This window comes from Arachis ipaensis, chromosome B3 (assembly GCF_059453495.1).
Source record: "Arachis ipaensis isolate K30076 ecotype BB chromosome B3, ASM5945349v1, whole genome shotgun sequence".
Taxonomy (NCBI): domain Eukaryota; kingdom Viridiplantae; phylum Streptophyta; class Magnoliopsida; order Fabales; family Fabaceae; genus Arachis; species Arachis ipaensis.
In genome coordinates this window covers 83,607,411-83,629,674 of record NC_142438.1, presented here as the reverse complement: position 1 = coordinate 83,629,674, position 22,264 = coordinate 83,607,411, and the positions used below count along the sequence as shown (strand labels likewise).

General features: G+C 40.3%; 2 non-coding genes across 2 annotated transcripts; one reads left to right on the top strand and one right to left on the bottom strand.

Annotated features, from left to right (window-relative positions):
- Positions 1 to 632: 632 nt before the first annotated feature.
- On the bottom strand, positions 633 to 740 carry LOC148571371 (small nucleolar RNA R71). Its single transcript, XR_015907853.1, has one exon. It is a non-coding gene; the product is annotated as a small nucleolar RNA R71 (small nucleolar RNA).
- Positions 741 to 21,695: 20,955 nt separating this feature from the next.
- Positions 21,696 to 21,803, top strand: LOC148571370 (small nucleolar RNA R71). Its single transcript, XR_015908583.1, has one exon. It is a non-coding gene; the product is annotated as a small nucleolar RNA R71 (small nucleolar RNA).
- Positions 21,804 to 22,264: the final 461 nt, after the last annotated feature.

The following is a 22,264-nucleotide window of genomic DNA, read 5'->3' as shown; positions in this document are numbered from 1 at the left end:
CTTCCATTCTTCTCTTCTTATACTCGTATAAGGAATCTCTATACTGTGACATAGAGGATTCCATATTTTCTTTTCTATTATTTTTTTTTCATATGAGCAGGAACAAGGATAAGAACATTCTTGTTGAAACCGATCCTGAACCTGAAAGGACTCTAAAGAGGAAGCTAAGGGAAGCTAAAGCATAACTCTCTGGAGAAAATCTGACAGAAATTTTCGAAAAAGAAGGAGACATGGCCGAAAATAATAACAATGGTGGAGATGCAAGGAAGATGCTTGGTGACTTTACTGCACCAAATTCCAACTTACATGGAAGAAGCATCTCAATCCCTGCCGTTGGAGCAAACAATTTTGAGCTAAAGCCTCAATTAGTTTCTCTGATGCAACAGAATTGCAAGTTTCATGGACCTCCATCAGAAGATCCTTTTCAGTTCTTAACTGAATTCTTGCAAATCTGTGATACTGTTAAGACCAATGGGGTTGATCCCGAGGTCTACAGGCTTATGCTTTTCCCGTTTGCTGTAAGAGACAGAGCTAGAATATGGTTGGACTCTCAACCTAAAGATAGCCTGAACTCTTGGGATAAGCTGGTCACGGCTTTCTTAGCCAAGTTCTTTCCTCCTCAAAAGCTTAGCAAGCTTAGAGTGGATGTTCAAACCTTCAAACAGAAAGAAGGTGAATCCCTCTATGAAGCTTGGGAGAGATACAAGCAACTGACCAAAAAGTGTCCTTCTGACATGCTTTCAGAATGCACCATCCTGGATATATTCTATGATGGTCTGTCTGAATTATCAAAGATGTCATTGGACCATTCTGCAGTTGGATCCATTCACCTAAAGAAACGCCTGCAGAAGCTCAGGAACTCATTGACATCGTTGCAAATAACCAGTTCATGTACACTTCTGAAAGGAATTCTGTGAGTAATGGGACGCCTCAGAGGAAGGGAGTTCTTGAAATTGGTACTCTGAATGCCATGTTGGCTCAAAATAAAATATTGACTCAGCAAGTCAATATGATTTCTCAGAGTCTGAATGGATTGCAAGCTGCATCCAACAGTACTAAAGAAGCATCTTCTGAAGAAGAAGCTTATGATCCTGAGAACCCTGCAATAGCAGAGGTGAATTACATGGGAGAACCCTATGAAAACACCTATAATCCCTCATGGAGAAATCATCCAAATTTCTCATGGAAGGATCAACAAAAGCCTCAACAAGGCTTTAATAATGGTGGAAGAAACAGGTTTAGCAATAGCAAGCCATTTCCATCATCCTCTCAGCAATAGACAGAGAATTCTGAGCAGAATCTATCTAGCTTAGCAAATATAGTCTTTGATCTATCTAAGGCCACTCTAAGCTTCATGAATGAAACAAGGTCCTCCATTAGAAATTTGGAGGCACAAGTGGGCCAGCTGAGTAAAAGAGTCACTGAAACTCCTCCTAGTACTCTCCCAAGCGATACAGAAGAGAATCCAGAAAGAGAGTGCAAGGCCATAACCTTACTTGGTGTGGCCGAACCCAGAGAGGAGGAGAAGGACGTAAATCCTAGTGAGGAAGACCTCCTGGGACGTTCACTTACCAATAAGGAGTTTCCCTTTGAGGAACCAAAGGCTCTATGTGACCTTGGGTCAGGGATAAACCTCATGCCACTCGCTGTAATAGAGAAACTGGGAATCTATGAGGTACAAGCTGCAAGAATCTCACTAGAGATGGCAGACAAATCAATGAAACAGGCTTATGGATTAGTAGAGGACTTGTTAGTAAAAGTTGAAAGCCTTTACATCCCTACTTATTTCATAATCCTAGACACTGGGAAGGATGAGGATGAATCCATCATCCGTGGAAGACCCTTCCTAGCCACAGCAAAAGCTGTGATTGATGTGGACAGAGGAGAGTTGGTCCTTCAACTGAATGAGGACTACCTTGTATTTAAGACTCAAGGTTCTCCTTCTGTAACCATAGAGAGGAAGCATGAAAAGCTTCTCTCACTGCAGAGTCAACCAAAGCCCCCACAGTCAAACTCTAAGTTTAGTGTTGGGAGGCCACAACCAAACTCTAAGTTTGGTGTTGAACCCCCACATTTAAACTCTAAGTTTGGTGTTGGGAGGTCCCAACAATGTTCTGAACATCTATGAGGCTCCATGAAGAGCTCACTGTCAAGCTATTGACATTAAAGAAGCGCTTGTTGGGAGGCAACCCAATGTTATTTAATTATATCTATTTATTTTCTATTGCTATTTTATGTTTTCTTTAGGTTGATGATCATGTGAAGTCACAAAAACTACTGAAAAATCCAAAACAAAATGAAAAATAGCATTAAAAATAGCTCACCCTAGAGAAAGAGCTTACTAGCGTTTAAACGCCAGTAAGAAGCATAAAACTGGTGTTTAACGCCAGAAAGAAGCATCAAGCTAGCGTTAAACACCAGAAACAAGCACCAGACTGGCGTTTAACGCCAGAACAGAGCATGGAATTGGCGTTAAATGCCAGAAACAAGCAGCAAGCTGGCGTTTAACGCCATACATGCATTCTAAGGGCGTTTGCATGCCTAAATGGAGCAGGGATGTTAAGTCCTTGACCCCTCTGGATGGATCTGTGGACCCCACAAGATCCCCACCTACCCTACCTTTTATTCTCTCCTCTTCACACCTTTTCATACCTCTCTTCCCCAAATACCCTTCACCAGTCACCTCCACACCTCTTCCCTAAATACCCTTAACCACTCACATCCATCCACTCTTCCCCATAAACCCCACCTACCTCCAAAATTCAAATTCTTTTCCCTCCCAAACCCAACCCTAATGGCCGAAACCTACCCTCCACCCCACCCCTATATAAACCCCTCAATACTACTCCATTTTCACACATTACAACCACCACTTCTCCCCCTTGGCTGAATATACCTTCTCCCTCCATCTCCTCCAATTTCTTCTTCTTCTACTACTTCCTTCATCTTTTGCTCGGGGACGAGAAAACCTTTTAAGTTTGGTGTGGTAAAAGCATTGCTTTTTGTTTTTCTATAACCATTAATGGCACCTAAGGCCAGAGAAATCTCAAGAAAGAGGAAAGGGAAGGCAATTGCTTCCACCTCTGAGTCATGGGAGATGGAGAGATTCATCTCAAAGGTCCATCAAGACCACTTTAATGAAGTTGTAGCCAAGAAAAAGGTGATCCCTGAGGTCCCTTTTAAGCTCAAAAAGAGTAAATATCCGGAGATCCGACAAGAGATTAGAAGAGGATGGGAAGTTCTCTCTAATCCTATTCAACAAGTCGGGATCTTAATGGTTCAAGAGTTCTATGCAAATGCATGGATCATTAGGAACCATGATCAAAGTAGGAACCCGAATCCAAAGAATTGGCTTACAATGGTTCGGGGGATTGATAAACCCCGATTTTGTGATTTATCTTGTGCTTATTTTGGGGGATTTTGTCACCATTTCTCGCATTTATTCAATGAAATAGCATGGTTTTGTAATTCTCCCTTGAATTTTGCTTAAGTGTAAAAACATGCTTTTAGGCCCTAAATTGGTGATTTTAATTCACTTTAATTCCATTCGATGCCTTGATGTGTTTGATGAGTGAATTCAGGTTCATAAGGCAAGTATTGGATGGAAGAAATGAGGAGAAAAGCATACAAAAAGGGGAGAATGCATGAAGAAACAAAGATTGGGAATGCACCAAAGCACGCGCACGCGCACCAGGCGCACACGTGCAAAAGTGGTTTCGCCTATAGATGCACACGCGTACATGCCGCGTCCGCGCGGGTTGAGAATTTGCCAGTCGACGCGCACGCGCACATGGCGCGCACGCGCCGATACTCTCACGTGGCCCACTTGAAGGCAAAATGCTGGGGGCGATTTTTGAGCTGCCCAGGCCAAAATCTAACTTGTTTCTGAGTGTATTTCATGCAGAATTGAAGTCCAAGCAAGGGGGACAATTAGTTTAGCCAACATGAGCCTTTAGTTAGTTTTCTAGAGAGAGAAGCTCCCTCTTCTCTCTAGAATTAGGTTAGGATTAGGTTAGATTATCTTAAATTCATGTTTAATTACTTAATCTCATCTTATTTCTTTTATAATTTCTCCTTTCAACATCTTGATTCTCTTAGTTTTTTTTATGTTAATTTTCCATTTTGCTCTCTTTTGTGATGATGACTCATGTTGGATTTGTTTACATTTAATGCAATTTTGATGTTGATGTTTCTTTAATTGATGAATTGAGTTGTGATCTTACTTTTCTTGCAATTAATAGTGATAGATTTTAGTATTATTGCACTTTATGATATTGACTTTTATTGCATTCCAAGTGTTTGATGAAATGCTCCCCTTAGGTTTTGAGTAGTTTTGTCAACTCTTGGCTTAAGCCAAGGGGCTTGAGTGATCTTGAGTCTTTGGACATAATGGATTTGGTGATTTGAGAACCCTTGGTGATCAATTTGAAGCCCATTGATGCTAACCCACTACCAAGTCAACTAGTAGGTAGGTTAGGACTTAAGGGTGGATGTGATCAAGCCTATTTGACATACTTCAAGTCTAGGAGTAAATGTTACGTATTTAAGACTTCGAGAAGTAGACTTAATAGGCTGGCCTCTCATAATTGTCAATAATTGATTTGTTGACTAGGATGGTGATCTCAAGTACCCAAGTCTTAGCCAAGAGTTTTTTATTTTGCTTTCTTTACTTATTCACTCAGTTTACTTTCTTACCATCTCATAAACAAAACCCCCTTTTACCCCATCATAGCCAATACGCATGCACTTCATTGTTTCCTAGGGAGACGACCTAGAGTCTAAATACTCTGGTTAATTTTTATTGGGGTTCGTTATTTGTCACACAAACCCATATCTTAATTTGATGCGAGAATTGTTTGTTGGTTTGGGGCTATACCTGCAACGTAGATATTTTGTGAAATCCCTTACCGACAATAAATTCATGCCCCTGTTCTCTGTGCTGTTTGATTTGCTTTGTTGCTGAACTATTGGCTATCTGTTACATCCATATGAACTCATATATATGATTTTGTGTTTCTAATTGTTTATGAACTCATATGGAATCTAATTTGACTGTTTGAATTTGGAAAATAGCAAATTTGCTGCTAAAATGCTGCCGGATTTTTCTTAACCATAGTCCTTGAATTGACCTTGTATGATGGGTGTAGCAACTTCTAGTTGATGATTTCTGTTCAATTAGCACTTTGTTGCCCAATTGGTTTTGGAAAATCTTCAGGAACAAGTTTTGGTCTTGCTTATACTCTTTGCTTGTTATGCATGATAATTTGCGATAGGCATTGAATAGTTTGAATGAATTTTCTAATTGACCATCACTAAAAATTTCCTTAAAATCTTGTGTCCCTTTTGCATAGACACACAAGTTTGAATGTTCTAATCTATGTGACCAAATAGTTCATTATGTTCATACATAATCTTATTAAGTCACATGGACCATGAGGATTCCAATTCATATTTGAACTTGTGACTTGTATGCATTGTTAGAATTGGTGTTAAATGTGCTTGATTTACTTGTTTCTCAAGGTCTTGATTTTACCAACACTATTAGTGATCCTTGCAGTGATTGATGTTTTGTTCCATATTAGTTACTTTCTAGCTGTATCATATTTCATCATCAATGACTTGTTGCATTTCATGATTGTGAACGTGCTTACACTCCTAATTCGTGCATTCCTTTTGAATTGAGCTGGTAGCCACCATATCACTGATTTTCAACTTGATTTCTAACTTTAACCTGTTTAACCAACTAACTTATTTTCGTTTTAACTTGACTTTTTAGATCATTCTTTTGGATATGGTGTTTCCTAGGCTTAGTAAATAAGTAATGTAAAAATGTGGTGTGAATTCTTGGTTTGAAGTTAGTTTGCATTCTGAATTATGTTTGCTTGCATCCCAAGAAATCTCCTTTCTTTACTCACTTCATGAGTTTGCTTTGCTTTGAGTGCTTTATACCTATTTGGCTATCTGCTTATATTGTATCATCTTTGTTTTTCAGGATGTTGGATAAAGGAAAAGCTATAGCCACTACTTCCAAAAAGTGGAAGCGCTCCAAGACGTCTACCCCCTCGCCATATGCTAACTATGCCAAGAATCCGCTAAATGAAGAAGACAAAGAAAATCAGCTACTTCCATCCACTGATTCAACCAAATTCCCTAACTTCTACTGCGAGCTACGCTTCTCCAGTTATAAGAAGAAAAATCTAAACACTGAGAAGAAGCTGAATCTTCCCAATGAAGTGAGGCGTGCCATAAACACCCGCATCTTGGAGTTGGGATTGGATTTCGTTGATAGGGACTTAGGAAGGATTAACATCTCATGGGTTAAGGAGTTTTACTGTAACTTCTTCCGAGCGAACTTAGATTCAGTGCACTTAAGGGGTAGAGAGATTATTATCACTGAGGATGCTATAGGGGATGCACTACTTTGCAGAGTTGGTACTCCTGACATTTGTGCCTACCAGCAGGCAGAGGTAGCTCTTCTCTCCATGACTTTTGACTATGAGGCGCTTAAGCGCGTGATTGCTACACCAGACGCTCCCTGGGTGATGGATTCGAACAACAAGAAGCCTAAGGGGATGCTATCTACATATCTGTCTAAGGAGGCTAGGACCGAGCAGCAGATATTTGCCCACTATGTCCTGCCTACCGCTCACTTCTCAGAGATTCCGATGGATATGCTAGTTCTGATTGGGTGTGTCATGGAAGGGAAAGAGGTGTATTTCCCCCGGCTGATTAGGCATAGCATGTGGAGAGCTCATATTCGTGGGTTGCTCCCGTTTCCTACACTGGTTACTAGTTTAGCTGAGCTAGCTGATGTTCCGTGGGAGGATGACGACGTGACACCACCACCCCCAGATGATGACGAAAAGGAAGTTACTATTCCATGGGGTGGATGGGTGCACGAGAAGCCCCCGACCAGACGTCGTTCTCGGGCTAGAGCGGTAGTTGAGGTAGCCAGCCCTCTTCCTCCACAGCAGCAGCAGAACCCTCTTCCTCCACAGCAGTTGCAGCATCCTTACCACCGCCACCACCAGCACCTGAGCTGACTTATCTGTTAGTGCAGCACCTTCTTCGCTTCATGGTGCGCTTCGAGCGTCGTGTCATGCGACGTCTTGACTTTATAGACCAGGTGTTTGCATCGCAGGGCATTAAGCTCCCTCCACTTCCAGAGTCTCCCGCCTCTGACGAACAGGATCAGGAGGAGGAGCATAGTGAGGAGCCGACACAGCAGGAGGCACCACCAGAGACGCAGACTACCACTAAGGTCCAGCAGCCTCCTAAGGTCCAGCATGACATTCCAGAGCCATAGCCAGTACCTAAGCCACAGCCAGTACCACCTCCAGTCCTACAGCCTGAGCATGAGCCATAGCCTAGTGCTATTGTTGACCCCATCCCGAGCTTCAGTAGTAGCATCGAGGACGATGCTTAATTTTAAAGTGTGGGGTGGTCACCGTTCGTGACCGGTGCTTACATTTATGGAGTGAACTTTCAGACTTCTATTTCTATTTGCTACTACTTTATTTTGTTTTATTCTGCACTTTATGTTTTAGATCATTTTGGGATTACTGTACATATTTATACTGTGCGGATACCCTTATCTTGGTTGTTGCACACTTTTAGTATATATATATATATATGTGTGTGTGTTTTGCATCATAGTTGTTGATTGTGATTAGAAAATTTCTTGATTGCTGAAATCAAGTCAACCCTTTTTAGACAAGAAATGTGTTTTGATTGAAAAAGGGGTAAACTAGGAGAATTTTTTTAATATTTTTTAAATCACAATATTGCATTAGAATAAGCGTAGTCAATATGATGAAAATTTCCAAGAAACTCATTTTTAGGGCAACACCCCAATTGGTTGAATTTTTTTTAGAACTTGCTTGAGTTATACACGTTGTAGATCATGTTTTGAGCTAAGAACACAAGCATGTGAGAATTGAGCTTAATTGTGTGGTTACATCATACAAAACCACCTACTTCCATTCTTGTGTGCATTATTCTCTTCCTATGATTGTAATCCTTGATTTGTTTGATTCTTTAAGTCCATTATCTTGTGTATACATGCATTTATATAATTGAGGCCATTGTTCAAATAGCTCAAAATAAGCTTACCTTTTATCTTCCATTGCTAGCCAATTTTGAGCCTATGATTAACCCATTTGTTCTTAATTGTAGCACATTACAAGCCTAAGTGGAAAACAATAAATGTCCTTAATTTGGATCTTTGATTAGCTTAGACTAGTGAGAGTGTTCATCAATTGATTTTGGGAAGCTGGGAACATGGGGTAGAGATAAAAGTGTGTTTATTGAAAAATCTTGGGAATTGGGTACATACTCATGTATTAATCATGTGTAAACTATATGCATTGATGTTCTTGTATATATTTTAGTTATAAAAAAAAAGAGAAGGGGACAAATGCCCCAAAGTGAAGCTCAATAAAAGTCAATGCATATGTGTGGTGATCAAAAAGAGAATACATGAGTGTGTGAGAAAAGTGATGAATGGGTAGTTAGGTTTGTTTAGAATTGTATAGTTTGTCATAGGTTATGTGGGAAGTTTAAGTTAATCAAAGATTCGAATTTCTAGCTCACTTAACCATATGCATCCTACCTTAACCCTAGCCCCATTACAACCTATGGGAAAGACCTCATGATATTTGTATGCATGCATAAGGTAATTGTTGATTGTTAGATGAAAAACAAATCCTGGAAAGCATGATTAGAGGAGAATTGAGTGAATCAACCCCAGACACTTGAGTGCATAGAGCGGATACACATCCGTTGAGGGTTCGATCGCTCAATTACATGTTTCCACCCATGATCATCTTTTCTTGCAAGTTTGTGAACTCTTTCAATAACTCAATCCAATTGTGGTTTGCTTAATTGCTAACACCTTGGCCCTTGTGCTTGTAAGCGTATTCTTGGAGGCTGATTCATTTTGACTATGCCATTGCATTCGTGTAAATAGATTGCATATAGATAGATTGCATTTAGTAGTTGCATTGAATAAATGTTAATACCCTTTACTTCTTCTTGATTTTAGCATGAGGACATACTTAGTTTAAGTGTGGGGAGATTTGATAAACCCCGATTTCGTGATTTATCTTGTGCTTATTTTGGGGGATTTTGTCACCTTTTCTCGCATTTATTCAATGAAATAGCATGGTTTTGTAATTCTCCCTTGAATTTTGCTTAAGTGTAAAAACATGCTTTTTAGGCCCTAAATTGGTGATTTTAATTCACTTTAATTCCATTCGATGCCTTGATGTGTTTGATGAGTGAATTCAGGTTCATAAGGCAAGTATTGGGTGGAAGAAATGAGGAGAAAAGTATACAAAAAGGGAGAATGCATGAAGAAACAAAGATTGGAAATGCACCAAAGGACGCGCATGCACACCAGGCACGCATGCGCAAAAGTGGTTTCGCCTATAGACGCACACGCGTACATGCCGTGTCCGCGCGAGTTGAGAATTTGCCAGTCGACACGCACGCACACATGGCGCGCACGCGCCGATATTCTCACGTGGCCCACTTGAAGGCAAAACGCTGGGGGCAATTTCTGAGCTGCCCAGGCCCAAATCCAACTTGTTTCTGAGCGTATTTCATACAGAATTGAAGTCCAAGCAAGGGGGCAATTAGTTTAGCCAACATGAGCCTTTAGTTAGTTTTCTAGAGAGAGAAGCTCCCTCTTCTCTCTAGAATTAGGTTAGGATTAGGTTAGATTATCTTAAATTCATGTTTAATTACTTGATCTCATCTTATTTCTTTTACAATTTCTCCTTTCTACATCTTGATTCTCTTAGTTTTTTTATGTTAATTTCCCATTTTGCTCTCTTTTGTGATGATGACTCATGTTGGATTTGTTTACATTTAATGCAATTTTGATGTTGATGTTTCTTTAATTGATGAATTGAGTTGTGATCTTACTTTTCTTGCAATTAATAATGATAGATTTTAGTATTCTTGCACTTTATGATATTGACTTTTATTGCATTCCAAGTGTTTGATGAAATGCTCCCCTTAGTTTTTGAGTAGTTTTGTCAACTCTTGGCTTAAGCCAAGGGGCTTGAGTGATCTTGAGTATTTGGACATAATGGATTTGGTGATTTGAGAACCCTTAGTGATCAATTTGAAGCCCATTGACGCTAACCCACTACCAAGTCAACTAGTAGGTAGGTTAGGACTTAAGGGTGGATGTGATCAAGCCTATTTGACATACTTCAAGTCTAGGAGTAAATGTTACGTACTTAAGACTTCGAGAAGTAGACTTAATAGGTTGGCCTCTCATAATTGTTAATAATTGATTTGTTGACTAGGATGGTGATCTCAAGTACTCAAGTCTTAGCTAAGAGTTCTTTATTTTGCTTTCTTTACTTATTCACTCAGTTTACTTTCTTACCATCTCATAAACAAAACCCCTTTTTACCCCATCATAGCCAATACGCATGCACTTCATTGTTTCCTAGGGAGACGACCAGAGTCTAAATACTCTGGTTAATTTTGATTGGGGTTCGTTATTTGTGACACAAACCCATATCTTAATTTGATGCGAGAATTGTTTTTTGGTTTGGGCTATACCTGCAACGTAGATATTTTGTGAAATCCCTTACTAACAATAAATTCATGCGTGTCAGGGAAATACTTAGATTTCAGTCCGTAAAATGTAAGGTTGGCGTTCAACTTGCCAATGATGCAAGAAAAAGCACGCCCCTACACTAGAAGGGTCAACTTTGATCGAAGGTTGGACCAAGTCCTCATGGACATATGTGTGGAAGGAGCTCAATGGAAAGTTGACTCAAGAGGCAAGCCAGTTCAATTGAGAAGACCGGACCTTAAGCCTGTAGCTAGAGGATGGTTGGAGTTCATCCAACGCTTAATTATTCCTACTAGCAACCGGTCTGAAGTTACTGTAGACCGGGCCATCATGATCCATAGTATCATGATTGGGGAGGAAGTGGAAGTTCATGAGATTATACCTCAAGAACTCTACAAGGTGGCTGATAAGTCATCCACTTTGGCAAGGTTAGCCTTTCCTCACCTCATTTGCCACCTCTGCAATTCTGCTGGAATTGACATAGAGGGAGATATCCTCATTGATGAGGACAAGCCCATCACTAAGAAAAGGATGGAGCAAACAAGAGATCATGGACCTCAACAAGAGCATGAGGAAATTCCTCACCATGAAATCCCTGAGATGCCTTAAGGGATGCACTTCCCTCCACAAAACTATTGGGAGCAAATCAACACCTCCCTAGGAGAATTAAGTTCCAACATGGGACAACTAAGGATGGAACACCAAAAGCACTCCATCATTCTCCATGAGATTAGAGAAGATCAAAGAGCTATGAGGGAGGAGCAACAAAGACAAGGAAAAGACATAGAGGAGCTCAAGAGCACCATTGGTTCTTAAAGAAGAGGAAGACACCACCCTCACTAAGGTGGACCCGTTCCTTAATCTCCTTGTTCTTATTTTCCTGTTTTTTGGTTCTTGAGCCTTATGTTTTATTTATGTTTGTGTCTTTACTATATGATCATTAGTGTCTAAGTGTCTATGTCTTAAAGCTTTGAATGTGCTATGAATCCATCACCTTTCTTAAATGAAAAATGTTTTAACTACAAAAGAACAAGAAGTACATGAATTTCGAATTCATCCTTGAAATTAGTTTAATTATTTTGATGTGGTGACAACACTTTTTATTTTCTGAATGAATGCTCGAACAGTGCATATGTCTTTTGAATTTGTTGTCTATGAATGTTAAAATTGTTGGCTCTTGAAAGAATGATGAAAAAGGAGAAATGTTATTTGATGATCTGAAAAATCATAAAAATGATTTTTGAAGCAAGAAAAAGCAGTGAATAGAGAAAAGCTTGCGAAAAAAAAAATAGAGAAGGCGAAAAAAAAAGAAAGAAAAAGAAAAAAAAAGAAGCAAGCAGAAAAAGTCAATAGCCCTTAAAACCAAAAGGCAAGGGTAATAAAAAGGATCCAAGGCTTTGAGCATCAGTGGATAGGAGGGCCCAAAGGAATAAAATCCTGGCCTAAGCGGCTAAACCAAGCTGTCCCTAACCATGTGCTTGTGGCGTGAAGGTGTCAAGTGAAAAGCTTGAGACTGAGCGGTTAAAGTTGAGGTCCAAAGCAAAAACAGAGTGTGCTTAAGAACCCTGGACACCTCTAATTGGGAACTTTAGTAAAGCTGAGTCACAATCTGAAAAGGTTCACCCAATTATGTGTCTGTGGCATTTATGTATCCGGTGGTAATACTGGAAAACAAAGTGTTTAGGGCCACGGCCAAGACTCATAAAGTAGCTGTGTTCAAGAATCAACATACTGAACTAGGAGAATCAATAACACTATCTGAATTCTGAGTTCCTATAGATACCAATCATTCTGAACTTCAAGGGATAAAGTGAGATGCCAAAACTGTTCAGATGCAAAAAGCTACTAGTCCCGCTCATCTAATTGGAGCTAAGTTTCATTAATATTTGGAATTTATAGTATATTCTCTTCTTTTTATCCTATTTGATTTTTAGTTGCTTGGGGACAATCACATTTTAAGTTTGGTGTTGTGATGAGCGGATAATTTATACGCTTTTTGGCATTGTTTTTACATAGTTTTTAGTATGATTTGATTAGTTTTTAGTATATTTTTATTAGTTTTTAATTAAAATCACATTTCTGGACTTTAGTAGGAGTTTGTGTATTTTTCTGTGATTTCAGGTATTTTCTGACTGAAATTGAAGGACTTGAGCAAAAATCTGATTTAGAGGCTGAAGAAGGACTGCAGATGCTGTTGGATTCTTACCTCCCTACACTCAAAGTGGATTTTCTGGAGCTACAAGAGTCCAAATGGTGCGCTCTTAACTGCGTTGGAAAGTAGACATCCAGGGCTTTCCAGAAATATATAATAGTTCATACTTTGCCCAAGTTTAGATGACGCAAACTGGCGTTTAACGCCAGCTTTCTGCCCTATTCTGGCGTTAAACGCCAAAAACAAGTTGCAAAGCAGAGTTAAACGCCAGAAACACGTTACAAACTGGCTTTCAACTCCAAGGAAGACCTCTACACGTGAAAGCTTCAACGCTCAGCCCAAGCACACACCAAGTGGGCCCGAAAGTGGATTTCTGCATCATTTACTCATTTCTGTAAACCCTAGTAACTAGTTTAGTATAAAAAGGACTTTTTACTATTGTATTTACATCTCTGGAAAGTCTTTGAATAATTTTGTGTTCTGAGATCACGTTTAGAGGGCTGGCCATTCGGCCATGCCTGGACCTTGTTCTTATGTATTTTCAACGGTAGAGTTTCTACACACCATAAATTAAGGTGTGGAGCTCTGCTGTTCCTCATGAATTAATGCAAAGTACTATTATTTTTCTATTCAACTCAAGCCTATTTCTTCTCTAAGATATTCATTCGCACACAAGAACACGATGAATGTGATGATTATGTAACGCTCATCAAAATTCTCACTTATGAACGCGTGCCTGACAAACACTTCCGTTCTACATGAAAGCAAGCTTGAATGCATATCTCTTAGCCTCCTGATCTACGATCAGAGTCTTCGTGGTATAGGCTAGAATTATTGGTGGCCATTCTTGAGATCCGGAAAGTCTAAACCTTGTCTGTGGTATTCCGAGTAGGATCTGGAAAAGGATGGCTGTGACGAGCTTCAAACTCGCGAGTGCTGGGCGTAGTAATAGATGCAAAAGGATCACTGGATCCTATTCCAGCATGATCGAGAACTGACAGATGATTAGCCATGCGGTGACAACGTATTTGGACCATTTTCACTGAAAGGACGGGATGTAGCCATTGACAACGGTGATGCCCAATATACAGCTTGCCATGGAAAGGAGTATGAATGATTGGATGAAAGCAGTAGGAAAGCAGATGTTTAGAAGGAATAAAAGCATCTCCATACGCTTATCTGAAATTCTCACCAATGAATTACATAAGTATTTCTATCCTATTTTACATTTTAATTATTGTTTAATTATCAAATCTTCATAACCAATTGAATCCAGCTGACTGAGATTTACAAGGTGACCATAGCTTGCTTCAAACTGACAATTTTCGTGGGATCGACCCTTACTCACGTAAGGTTTATTACTTGGACGACCCAGTGCACTTGCTGGTTAGTTGTGCGAAGTTGTGACAAATAATTAAGATTATGAACGTGCGTATTCAGTTTTTGGCGCCGTTACCAAGGAATGAACGATCACGATTTCGTGCACCAATCCCCTAATCCATACAGGGTGTCAAGGTAGGCTCTCAACTCCTTCTCATCCAACCCCAGCTTGTCAAATGCTGGTTTGAAGAGGATCTCGGCTGAGCTTCCCTGGTCCACCAGAGTTCTATGAAGATGAGCATTGGCAAGGACCATGGTTACCACTACCGGATCGTCATGTCCAGGCAAGATTCCTTGTCCATCTTCTTTGGTAAATGAGATAGTGGGAAGATTGGGAACCTGGCCCCCGACCTGGTAGACTTCCTTCAAATGCCTTTTGCGAGCCGACTTTGTGAGGCCGCCTCCCCCGAATCCCCCCGAGATCATATGTATGTGTCTTTCTGGGGTTTGTGGGGGTGGATCTCTCCGGTCCTTGTCGTCTCGCTTCCTTTTCCCCTGATAGTCCGACCTTTCCATCAGATATTTATGGAACCGACCTTCTCTGGCCAACTTTCTATCACATTTTTAACGTCGTAACAATCATTTGTTGAGTGACTATATAGCTTATGGTACTCACAATAGTCGCCACGACTTCCTCCCTTTTTGTTTTTGATGGGTCTAGGGGGAGGTAGTCTTTCAGTATGGCAGATTTCCCTGTAAACATCAACTAGGGAAACTCTCAGAGGAGTATAAGAGTGATATCTCCTAGGCCTTTCGGAGACGACTTCCTCTTTTTTCTTTGGCTTTCTTTCTTTCTCTTTTGATGAGTTAGAGTGCCCAGGTTGCCAACTCAGTTCTCACAATCTGGAATTTTCCTCCATGTTGATGTACTTTTCAGCTCTTTCTTGTACATTGATGAGCAGATAATTTATATGCTTTTTGGCATTGTTTTTACATAGTTTTCAGTATAATTTAGTTAGTTTTTAGTATATTTTTATTAGTTTTTAAATAAAAATCACATTTCTGGACTTTACTATGAGTTTGTGTATTTTTCTGTGATTTCAGGTATTTTCTGGCTGAAATTGAGGTACTTGAGCAAAAATCAGATTCAGAGGTTGAAAAAGGAATGCAGATTCTGCTGGATTCTGACCTCCCTGCACTCAAAGTGGATTTTCTGGAGCTACAGAACTCCAAATGGTGCACTCTTAATTGCGTTGGAAAGTAGACATCCAGGGCTTTCCATCAATATATAATTGTCCATACTTTGTCCGAGTTTAGACGACGCAACCTGGCGTTCAACGCCAGTTCCATGCTGCATTCTGGAGTTAAACGCCAGAAACAGGTTGCAAAGTGGAGTTAAACGCCAGAAACAGGTTACAAACTTGCGTTCAACTCCAAGAAAAGCCTCTACATGTGTAAAACTCAATGCTCAGCCCAAGGACACACCAAGTGGGCCCCAGAAGTGGATTTCTGCATCATTTACTCATTTCTGTAAACCCTAGTAACTAGTTTAGCATAAATAGGACTTTTTACTATTGTATTTACATCTTTAGTTTCATCTTTAGATCACGTTTGGGGGCTGACCATTCGGCCATGCCTGAACCTTCATCACTTATGTATTTTCCACGGTAGAGTTTCTACACACCATAGATTAAGGTGTGGAGCTCTGCTGCTCCTCATGAATTAATACAAAGTACTATTATTTTTCTATTCAATTCAAGCTTATTCCGATTCTAAGATATTCATTCGCACCTCAATATGAATGTGATGATCGTGACAGTCATCATCATTCCCAACCTATGAACGCGTGCTTGATAACCACTTCCGTTCTACCTTAGATTGAATGAGTATCTCTGGGATTCCTTAATCAGAATCTTCGTGGTATAAGTTAGAATCCATGGATGGCCATTCTTGAGATCCGAAAAGTCTAAACCTTGTCTGTGGTATTCCGAGTAGGATCTGGGAAGGGATGGCTGCGACGAGCTTCAAACTCGCGAGTTCTGGGCGTAGTATGGTACGCGGAATCGTGATTACACTTTAATTATGTAAAGTTCATTGCTCTTTCTTTCCCTGGAAATGGCGCCAAAAACATGATGCCAAAATCACGGTTCACAACTCCGTGTAACTGACCAGCAAGTGCACTGGGTCGTCCAAGTAATACCTTACGTGAGTAAGGGTCGAATCCCACGGAGATTGTTGGTATGAAGCAAGCTATGGTCACCTTGCAAATCTCAGTTAGGCAGATATAAATTGATAATGGTGTTTTCGAATTTAATATAATAAAATATGAATAGAAATACTTATGTAATTCATTGGTAGGAATTTCAGATAAGCGAATGGAGATGCTTTCATTCCTCTGAACCTCTGCTTTCCTGCTATCTTCATCCAATCAGTCTTACTCCTTTCCATGGCTGGCTTTATGTGATACATCACCACTGTCAATGGCTACTTTCGGTCATCTCTCGGGAAAATGATCCAATGCCTTGTCACGGCACGGCTAATCATCTGGAGGCATCACCCTTGTCAATGGCTTCATCTTATCCTCTCAGTGAAAATGGTCAACGCACCCTGTCACGGCACGGCTATTCATCTGTCGGTTCTCGATCATGCTGGAATAGGATTTACTATCCTTTGCGTCTGTCACTAACGCCCTGCAATCGCGAGTTTGGAGCTCGTCATAGTCATTCATTCATTGAATCCTACTCGGAATACCACAGACAAGGTTTAGACTTTCCGGATTCTCTTGAATGCCGCCATCATTCTAGCTTATGCCACGAAGATTCTGATTAAGAGATCTAAGAGATACTCATTCAGTCGAAGGTAGAACGGAAGTGGTTGTTAGGCACACGTTCATAGGGAATGATGATGATTGTCACGTTCATCACATTCAGATTGAAGTACGAATGAATATCTTAGAAGAGAAATAAGATGAATTGAATAGAAAATAGTAGTACTTTGCATTAACCTTTGAGGAGCAGCAGAGCTCCACACCTTAATCTATGGAGTGTAGAAACTCTACCGTTAAAAATACATAAGTGAAAGGTCTAGGCATGGCCGAGATGGCCAGCCCCCAAAACGTGATCACAGGATCAAAATACAATCCAGGATGGTTAAAAAGACTAGTAAAATGTCCTATTTATAATAAACTAGCTACTAGGGTTTACATGAGTAAGTAATTCATGCATAAATCCACTTCCGGGGCCCACTTGGTGTGTGCTTGGGCTGAGCTTTAACTTTCCACGTGCAGAGGCCATTTGTGGAGTTGAACGCCAGGTTTTGATCCATTTTTGGCGTTCAACTCTAGTTTTGGATCCTTTTCTAGCGCTGGACGCCAGAATTGGGCAGAGAGCTGGCGTTGAACGCCAGTTTGCGTCGTCTATTCTTGGCCAAAGTATGGACTATTATATATTGCTGGAAATCCCTGGATGTCTACTTTGAGTGTAGGGAGGTCAGAATCCAACAACATCAGCAGTCCTTCTTCAACCTCTGAATCTGATTTCTGCTCAAGTCCCTCAATTTCAGCCAGAAAATACCTGAAATCAAAGAAAAACACACAAACTCATAGTAAAGTCCAGAAATGTGAATTTAACATAAAAACTAATGAAAACATCCCTAAAAGTAACTAGATTCTACTAAAAACATAGTAAAAACAATGCCAAAAAGCGTATAAATTATCCGCTCATCACAACACCAAACTTAAATTGTTGCTTGTCCCCAAGCAACTGAAAATCAAATAGGATAAAAAGAAGAGAATATACTATAAATTCCAAACTATCAATGAAACATAGCTCCAATCAAATGAGCGGGACTTGTAGCTTTTTGCCTCTTGAATAGTTTTGGCATCTCACTTTATCCATTGAAGTTCAGAATGATTGGCTTCTATAGGAACTCAGAGTTCAGATAGTGTTATTAATTCTCCTAGTTCAGTATGATGATTCTTGAGCACAGCTTCTTTATGAGTCTTGGCCATGGCCCTAAGCACTTTGTTTTCCAGTATTACCACCGGATACATAAATGCCACAGACACATAATTGGGTGAACCTTTTCAGATTGTGACTCAGCTTTGCTAAAGTCCCCAATTAGAGGTGTCCAGGGTTCTTAAGCACACTCCCTTTTTTTTTTTTGCTTTGGACCTTGACTTTAACCGCTCAGTCTCAAGTTTTCACTTGACACCTACACGCCACAAGCACATGGTTAGGGACAGCTTGGTTTAGCCGCTTAGACCAGGATTTTATTCCTTTAGGCCCTCCTATCCACTGATGCTCAAAGCCTTGGGATCCTTTTTATTACCCTTGCCTTTTGGTTTTAAGGGCTATTGGCTTTTCGCTCTTGCCTCTTGTTTTTAAGAGCTTTTGGCTTTTTCTGCTTGCTTTTTCTTTTTCTTTCTATTTTTTTTCGCCTATTTTTTTTTCCTGCAAGCTTTGTTCTTTGCTGCTTTTTCTTGCTTCAAGAATCATTTTTATGATTTTTCAGATTATCAAATAACATGTCTCCTAGTCATCATTCTTTCAAGAGCCAATATATTTAACATTCTTAAACAACAACTTCAAAAGACATATGCACTGTTCAAGCATACATTCAGAAAACAAGAAGCATTGTCACCACATCAATATAATTAAGCTAAGTTCAAGGATAAATTCGAAACTCATGTACTTCTTGTTCTTTTGAATTAAAACATTTTTCATTTAAGAGAGGTGATGGATTCATAGGACATTCACAACTTTAAGACATAGTTACTAACTACTAATGATCATGTAATGAAGACACAAACATAGATAAGCACATAACATAGAAAACAAAAAAAACAGAAGAAATAAGAACAAGGAATGAATCCACGTTAGTGATGGTGGTGTTTCCTTCTTGAGGAACCAATGATGTCCTTGTGCTCTTCTATGTCTCTTCCTTGTCTTTGTTGCTCCTCCCTCATTGCTTTTAGATCTTCTCTGATTTCATGAAGGATGATGGAGTGCTCTTGATGTTCCACCCTTAGTTGCTTCTAGTAATTGTGTGGAAGAAAATGTATCCCCTGAGGTATCTCAGGGATCTCTTGATTTGCAGTCAAATGTTCTACCACTGAGCTATAAACCCTTGATGGAAGCTTTTGTCTTCCCTTTCCTCTTTCTAGAGGTTTCTCTGGCCTTAGGTGCCATCAATGGTTATGGAAAAAACAAAAAAGCTATGCTTTTACCACACCAAACTTAGAATGTTGCTCGCCCTCGAGCAAAAGAAGAAAGAATAGAAGAATAAGAAGAAGATATGGAAGAGATGGATGGGAGGGTGTATTCGGCCATATGGGTGGGATTGGGTGGGAGAGAGATGTTGAATTTTGAAGGTAGTGGGTGTATGGATGTGAGTGGTAAATGGAAAACAGAAGGGATGATCATGAATGGAAAGAGAGATGATGAGGTAGGTGGGGATCCTGTGGGGTCCACAGATCCTGAGATGATCCTGTGGGGTCCACAGATCCTGAGATGATCCTGTGGGATCCACAGATCCTGAGGTGTCAAGGCATTTACATCCCTGCACCAATTAGGCATGTAAAATGCCCTTGCACACAACTCTGGGCGTTCAGCGCCAGGTTGGTGCCCATTTTGGGCGTTCAACGCCCATTTGTTGCCATTTCTGGCGTTGAACGCCAGAACCATGCTTGTTCTGGGCGTTCAGCGCCAGAAACATGCTCTGTTCTGGCGTTGAACGCCAGGCAGATGCTCCTCCAGGGTGTGATTTTTCTTCTACTGTTTTTGATTCCATTTTCAATTTTTATTTTTATTTTGTGACTCCACATGATCATGTACCTAATAAAACATGAAAAACAAAAACAAAATTAGATAAATAAACATTGGGTTGCCTCCCAACAAGCGCTTCTTTAATGTCAATAGCTTGACAGTGGGCTCTCATGGAGCCTCACAAATGTTCAGAGCATTGTTGAAACTCTCCAACACCAAACTTAGAGTTTGGATATGGAAGTTCAACACCAAACTTAGAGTTTGGTTGTGGCCTCCCAACACCAAACTTAGAGTTTGACTGTGGGGGCTTGGGGTGACTCTGCTTTGAGAGAAGTTTTTCATGCTTCCTCTCCATGGTTGCAAAGGGAGATCCTTGAGTTTTAAACACAAGGGAGTCCTCATTCCATTGAGGGACTAGTTCACCTCTGTCAACATCAATCACAGCTCTTGCTGTGGCCAGGAAAGGTCTTCCTAGGATGATGGATTCATCCTCTTCCTTTCCAGTATCCAGGACTATGAAATCAGCAGGGATGTAAAGGCCTTCAACCTTTACTAACACGTCTTCTACTTGTCCATATGCCTGTTTTCATGAATTGTCTGCCATCTCTAATGAGACTTTAGCAGCTTACACCCCATAGATTCCCAGTTTCTCTATTACAGAGAGGGGCATGAGGTTTATTCCTGAACCAAGGTCACACAGAGCCTTAAAGATCATGGTGCCTATGGTACAAGGTATTATGAACTTTCCAGGATCCTGTCTCCTCTGAGGCAATGTCAGTTGATCTAGATCACTTAGTTCATTGGTGAACAAGGGAGGTTCATCTTCCCAAGTTTCAATACCAAATAATTTGGCATTCAGCTTCATGATTACACCAAGGAACTTGGCAGCTTGCTCTTCAGTAACATCCTCATTCTCTTCAGAAGAGGAATACTCATCAGAGCTCATGAATGGCATAAGGAAGTTCAATGGAATCTCTATGGTCTCTAGATGAGCCTTAGAGTCCTTTGGTTCCTCAGAGGGAAGCTCCTTATTGATCACTGAACGTCCCAAGAGGTCTTCCTCCTTGGGATTCACGTCCTCCTCTCCCTCTTTGGGTTCGGCCATGGTGCTTATGTCAATGGCCTTGCACTCTCCTTTTGGGTTCTCTTCTGTATTGCTTGGGAGAGTACTAGGAGGGATTTCAGTGATCCTCTTACTCAGCTGGCCCACTTGTGCTTCCAAATTTCTAATGGAAGACCTTGTTTCATTCATGAAACTCACAGTGGCCTTGGACAGATCAGAGACTAAGTTTGCCAAATTAGAAGTATTTTGTTCAGAGTTCTCTGTCTGTTGCTGAGTGGATGATGGAAAAGGTTTATTATTGTTAAACCTGTTTCTTCCACCATTATTAAAGCCTTGTTGAGGCTTTTAATCCTTCCATGAGAAATTTGGATGATTTCTCCATGATGAGTTATAGGTGTTTCCATAAGGTCCAGCTAAGTAATTCACTTCTGCTATTGCAGGATTTTCAGGATCATAAGCTTCTTCTTCATAAGAAGCCTCTTGAGTACTGTTGGATGCAGCTTGCATTCCATTCAGACTCTGAGAGATCATATTGACTTGCTGAGTCAATATTTTATTCTGAGCCAATATGGCATTCAGAGTATCAATCTCAAGAACTCCCTTCTTCATAGGCGTCCCATTACTCACAGGATTCCTCTCAGAAGTGTACATGAACTGGTTATTAGCAACCATGTCAATGAGTTCTTGAGCTTCTGCAGGAGTTTTCTTTAGGTGAATGGATCCACCTGCAGAAGTGTCCAGTGACATCTTTGATAGCTCAGATAAACCATCATAGAATATATCCAGGATGGTCCATTCTGAAAGCATGTCAGAAGGACACTTTTTGGTCAGCTGTTTGTATCTTTCCCAAGCTTCATAGAGGGATTCACCATCTTTTTGTTTGAAGGTTTGAACATCCACTCTAAGCTTGCTCAGCTTTTGAGGAGGAAAGAACTTGGCTAAGAAAGCCGTGACCAGCTTATCCCAAGAGTTCAGGCTATCTTTAGGTTGAGAGTCCAACCATATTCTAGCTCTGTCTCTTACAGCAAAAGGGAAAAGCATGAGCCTGTAGACTTCAGGATCTACTCCATTAGTCTTAACAGTATCACAGATCTGCAAGAATTCAGTTAAGAACTGAAAAGGATCTTCAGATGGAAGTCCATGAAACTTGTAGTTCTGCTGCATCAGAGAAACTAATTGAGGTTTAAGCTCAAAATTGTTTGCTCCAATGGCAGGAATGGAGATTCTTCTTCCATGTAAATTGGAATTAGGTGTAGTAAAGTCACCAAGCATCTTCCTTACATTATTATTATTTTCGGCTGCCATCTCCTCTTCCTGTTCGAAAATTTCTGACAGGTGCTTGCTAGTTTGTTGTAATTCAGCTTCTCTTA